Genomic DNA, 6,000 nt, shown 5'->3' on the forward strand with positions numbered 1-6,000 from the left:
CAGAAAGACACGTGCTTGCTTTTTCATTCAACCTTATGTTTGTGAAAAAGTTCCTGGTTGCCACACAAAGACAAGCTCCATTCATTTTCCCTGTGTTGCACCATTCCATTGTATGAATACATCATGGTTTATTTATCCATGTTCCTGTTAAGAGCATTGGGTTATTTCCTATTCTTTACTATTACCAATAGTCTTGCTATGGATATTCTTAGGCATGTTTGCTAGTGCTTATGTGCTACAGTTTACCAAGAAGTGGGACTGCTGGATGAAAGGTTACAGGGATTTTCAACTTCACCAGTTACTGTTGAGCAGAGCCTCATCTACATCTGTGAAACAGAGAGTGATGCCCATACCTCAGGGAGTCCATGGCCGTAAGTGGGATGGTGGAGTGGGAGCAAATGTGGGCTCAGGTTTTAGCAGGTCTCGACTTAAATTCTGGCTCTGTGATTTATTTGCTGTGTGACTTTGGGCCCAATATCCAGCCTTTCTTTGCCTCATTTCTCTCATCTGCAAAATGGTGATGATAGTATCTATGTTGCAGGGTTCCTGAGAGATAAATGAGATACTGTATGAAAAGATTTAGTATAGGGTCTGGCGCAGAGGAAACACTAAAAGACCCTAGCAATGATTAGTAATATATTCATAGTATTAATATTATGAATATAATATTAATTTGTTACTATTAATATTATCATATTGTACCTTTGATCTCTTTTTAACTTGTTATTGTGGCACATTTTGAACCTACAAAATGGAAGAGAGAATAGTACACTGAACCCCCATCTGCTTCCCTCTATAGCCCCATCCAGTTCCTCACCCCTTCCCCACTGGATTATTTTGAAGCCAACCACAGACATCATATCTATTACTTCCTTTGTAAATATTTTAGTTTACATCCCTAAAATATAAATACTTAAAAAATCCCCAAAACTACTGTGGCTATCATATTATTATCATACCTAAAAACAGTGATTTTTTTAGTGTAGTGAATACCCAGCTCATGGTATTCAATGCTCACATTTTCTCCACAGTCTCAAAAAGATTTTACAGTTGGTTTGCTTGAATCAGTATGCAAACAAGATCTATACTACACATGACATTTGGTTAATATGTCTCTTGTGTCACTTTTAATCTATAGATATCTCTCATTGTTTTCTTTTTTTCTTTCTTGCAATATATCTGTTAAAGACACTGGACCACTTGTCCTATAGAGTTTCTCACAACCTGGATTTTGCTGACTGCATTCCTGTGACATCCTTTAACATGCTGCTCTGTCCTCTGTATTTCCTCTACACTGGTAGATCTGGAAGCTTGGTTAGATTCAAGTTTGCTATTTTGGTAAGAACACTTCATAGATAGTGTTGTGTAGCTCCACCAGAACACTAGTACCTGGGTTGTTTGTATTTTGATTTTTAACAGTCATTAATGATCACCACCTAGAGTCATTATTCATTAGGGTTTGCAAAACAGTGATATTTTAATTCTATCATTCCATCTTATTGAATTAATCAAATTCTTCCATAAAGGAAAATTTTTCCTTATCAACCATTTGATTGCCCTGAGTTCAGGCCCGTGAAGGACAGGCAGGATGAATGATGGATTCTTCTTATATCTGATGATAATGATGATGGAACACCAGGGGTCATTTAGGAAATAGCTGAATTCGTGGGCTCTTAAAAGACATTAGGTGATGTCTTCCACCCCGAAGAAGAAAGGAAGAAAGAAAGAATGAATGACAAAGCACCAACTCCCCATCAATCACATCATTTGTTTCTTCATACATTTGTTGAACCCCTTTTCTGTGCAATGACTGTTATGGGTGGGGAAGTGGAGAGGAGCAATGCATGATTTCTGCTCACAGGAAGCCCCAGGTGACAGGTACAAGCCTCTCCACAGCTCTCTCAGCTCAAGGCACAGGTGCTATAGGAGGGAAGAGGAAGAAACGAGGGATTTCAAGCTGGGCAATATGGGAAGGCCTTGTTGGTAAGGGCCAAGTCTCCTAGGAGAGGCCACAGTAGGGCTGAGCTGGCCACCATGCCACTGCAGGTGCTGGGGACCGGAGGAGAGACTCCCATTGCTTTAAACAAGGGAAACTTTCAGTTGCTTACCTGACAGGTGCCCAGGTATGTGCCAACTGCTCTGGCAAGCATAAGAAAAGATGTAGAGTAGTTTCTGCCCTTGAAAATTTTTCTTTAGTCTGGTTTGGAAGAAAACACACGTACAGCCCACAGAGATCATTAAGCGTTGGCTGTAATTTAACAAATATTCCTTAAGTATTTACTGTAGCCAGAAGCAGGGCTCTGAAGGGGAGTTGGAGTTGGGCCTGGCCCCTACCCTCAGCAGGCCATTTGGTCATCTCCGCATATCCATATTCTGGGTGCTCTGACCCTGCACACCCCACTTTTCACACTGAACCAGGTGCAACCTTGGCCATGTGGGCCTTCAGGTTGCCCCACTTGGGCATGGTGAAGGGGAGTTGCCTATTAGTGTCTTCTCAGCTGCTTGCTGTCCATCCTTCAAGTTCGCTCAAGGGTCGCCTCCTCTTAGAGGACTTGGAGGTCTTCCCTGTCCCAATCCTATGTATCAGTAGGCTGGGCTTGGTGTTTGGCTCCTAGGGCACCTTCTCTGTGCTTGCTTTTTTTTTTTTTTTTTTTTTTTGGAGACAGAGTCTAGCTCTGTCACCCAGGCTGGAGTGCAGTGGAGTGATCTCAGCTCACTGCAACCTCCACCTCCTGGGTTCAAGCGATTCTTCTGCCTCAGACTCTTGAGTAGCTGGGATTACAGGTGCCGGCCACCACGTCCAGCTAATTTTGTGCTTGCTTTTATCTCAGTAGATATTACCTTATGTTGTAATTTATTTGTTAATTTGTCTATCTCCCTCCACTAGACGGAACTCCCTGAGGGCAGGGCTGTGTTCTGATTTTTTGTTTTACGTAGTGCCTGGTGTGTAATACCTCTGACAGAAAATGTTTGTTGAGCGAACGCCGGGGACTTCGCATTTAGAGCTTCTTTCTTTTAGATGAAGATTTAGTCTGGTAAGGGATTAGACATGCAATTGTTATTAGTTATTGTGGAAAGCTGGGGTGGGGAAGAATCCAGGTCAAATGTTAGGGGTCCTCGTATGTGTTCATGAGAGTGAGGCAGTAGCATGAAGAGGCGGGAGATTCAGGATGGGAGAGGACTACAAGGGAGAGGCTGCGGGCAGTCCGGCCAGGTTCCTGGGTGGAGGAAGGAAGGCACGTTTCCCGGTGTTGTTCCAGGCCTGACGGGGTGTTCAGGGGTGTAGGACTCAGGGTGTAGGACGAGCGTGGCGCGTCCCTCCGGACCGGAAGCGGGGCTCGCCCCAGCAAGGGGGTCTTCCTCACTGTTGTACCGCGCTCCTTCCCAGCAGAGGCCCGGCGAAAGCGGCAGCCGGCGGTGGGGACCAGGGCCCGGAACAGGCGGGTGACGCAGGGAGCCCGCGGGGCGCCCCGGCATCGCCGCTCAGACCTCGGGCGCACGGGCACCGACGCGCGCGCCCAGAGCAGCTCCTGAGAGCTGGGGTCGTGCACACCGGTCACCTCGCCTTCCTCCTGTCTTCTTGATGCCCGCTGGCTCTCCCACGCTGCAGGCTCCCAATGTCATCCTCGGCGAAGTCCTGCCACGGATGCCTGTTCCAGGAAAGGAAGGAAGGATCCGTTCTAAGATGGTGGGACTGATGGGGGTTTTACTGTGGCCGCTTCCAGGGCCGCGTTACGAGGGCTTTTAAGGCCAAAAGAAGGAGTAGCGAAGGCATTCTTTAGGCAGGCGCAACTTGAAGATGAGGTGAAGTCCAGATGCGGTGCATGCCTTGTGTAGGGATGGCTGGCACATTCACTAAAAACAGGTGGGACTGCCCTAACTTTACTTTTCTATGAGAAATGGGTGCTCACGGGACTTGGGACTGGGCAGTCTTCTGGGACATTCTTTGTATGCCAAGAGATGGTCTTTTCTTAATCTGAAGAGTACATGAATGGAGTAATATAATCATGTAGGCTTGGCTGTGCCCACGCATATGGTTGCATGTATACACTGCATGCTTGCACACACGTGCACACAGATATGAATACATAGTTGTGCACACAGATAAATGTGTGCCTGAGTGTGCATGTGTGTGTGCTCACCCTCCCGCCTCCCCTCCGCCACGTCCTTGTCCCCTTTTCTCTCCATGTTGAGTCTTAGGAAGAGTATCCATATTGAATGCATACTGTATATGGCAGTCTGTGCTTACCAAATGTTTTTACTGGTATTTCTCCATTTTTCCTGCCTGGAAGGGGATTTCTTTTTCTTTTATCTTTTTTGAGACAGGGTCTCCCTCTGTTGCCCAAGCTGGATGCAGTTGTGTGATCATGGCTCACCGCAGCGTTGGCCTCCTGGGTTCAGGTGATCCTCTGACCCCAGCCTCAGCTTCCTGGATAGTTGAGACTACAGGCATGCACCACCACACCTGGCTAATTTTTTGTATTTTTTTGTAAAGACAGGGTTTCACCATGTTGCTCAGGCTGGTCGCGAACTCCTAGGCTCAAGGGATCCACCCACTTTGGCCCCCCAACATGCCTGGGAGGGGATTTCTGTTAGGATCCCACTAGATTTTCTTTGGCTCTGAGGGCTTTGTAGCGGGATGCTTGCAAACTTTAAACCATATCTGCCTTCTGGGAGGAGGAAGCTTCTACAAGGTATGTGGGTTTACTTGAGATTGACTGTCTCCCAAGGACTGCCTTTAGCACCACCCCCTGGCTGGTAGAAGTTGTCATTCATGCATTTGAGTGAACATATGTATTCAGGGCACCTCCTCTTTATACGCCCTGTGCTAGGAGTGAGGATTTGGAGAAGAGGAAGGTCTTGTTCTTGCCTTTGGGGAGGTACAGTTTAGTGGGGAGTGGGATAAGTAAACAGACAAAAGCAGTTTACTTTGATAAATACTGTGATGGGGGAAGGTTGAGGCTGTGGAAGCATGGAGTCTTCCTGGAGGTCCTAAGGGACCCATAAGAGCCAAAGAAGGTGTGGGGAAGGCATTCCAGTAAGAGGAAGCATGCGTGTGAAGGCCCAGAGCTGAGGTCCCTTCCCACACAGGGAGAGCACCTGTGGCTGGGGTTGGCAGTGCCCAGTGTAGGAGAGGTGTGTCGGGCAGCAGGCCATGAGCTCGGACAGGCTGACAAGGTCTACATCACTGAGGGCCTAGGGTGCCTCCTTGAGGGGCTTGGACTTTATCTTGTGAACATGAGGGGTGTAAAATGGGAGTGAAAGGGAGGTTTTATATGTTAAGAAGGTGAAGGTGGCTGCAGTGTGGAGGATGGAGGGAGGGTGCTAAACCTGAAGCAGAGTCCAGGTGAGAGAAGATGGGCCTGCAGTAAGGAAGAGGCAGACAGATGGAGACAAGGGTCCACCTGGAGAGACATTTAGGAGATGGGATCTATGAGTCTTGATGGCTGATTAGGTGTGAGGATGAGGGAAGATTGAGCACCTCCCAGTTTTCTGACTTGGTCTACTAGGCATAGGGTGTGGCTACCCTGAGACAGGGAAGGCTGGAGGCACAGGTTTCTTGGGAACATGATGATCTCTGTGTGGAACACATTACATTTGAGTGCCTGAGGGACATCCAGGGGGAAATGTCTGGGAGGCAGTTGGACATGCGGGTCTGCACTCAGGAGAGAGGTTTGGGAGTTCTTAGTCTACAGATGAGACAAGATGAAGTCACTCAAGGAGGGCGTGGAGAGACAGAGAGGAGGAGAACATTAAAGAAAAGAGATAAGTAGAGTTGGGGGAAGGTAAAATGATGGAGCAGGAGTAGCTGAAGAAGCAGAGGTGGCCAAGTGTGTGGTCCCACGGAAGCCTTGGGAAGATAGTGGTTAGGGTCCACTCAGAACCCTCTCTAAGACCCACCTTCTCTGGCTTCCCAGGCGTTGGGTGCTTTGTCCCCCATGTGGTGATTGGTACAAAATCACCGTCTCTGTGATGGTGAAAATTTAGGTGATACACTGT

The sequence above is a fragment of the Piliocolobus tephrosceles genome, chromosome 2 (genome assembly GCF_002776525.5).
Source record: "Piliocolobus tephrosceles isolate RC106 chromosome 2, ASM277652v3, whole genome shotgun sequence".
Taxonomy (NCBI): Eukaryota; Metazoa; Chordata; class Mammalia; order Primates; family Cercopithecidae; genus Piliocolobus; species Piliocolobus tephrosceles.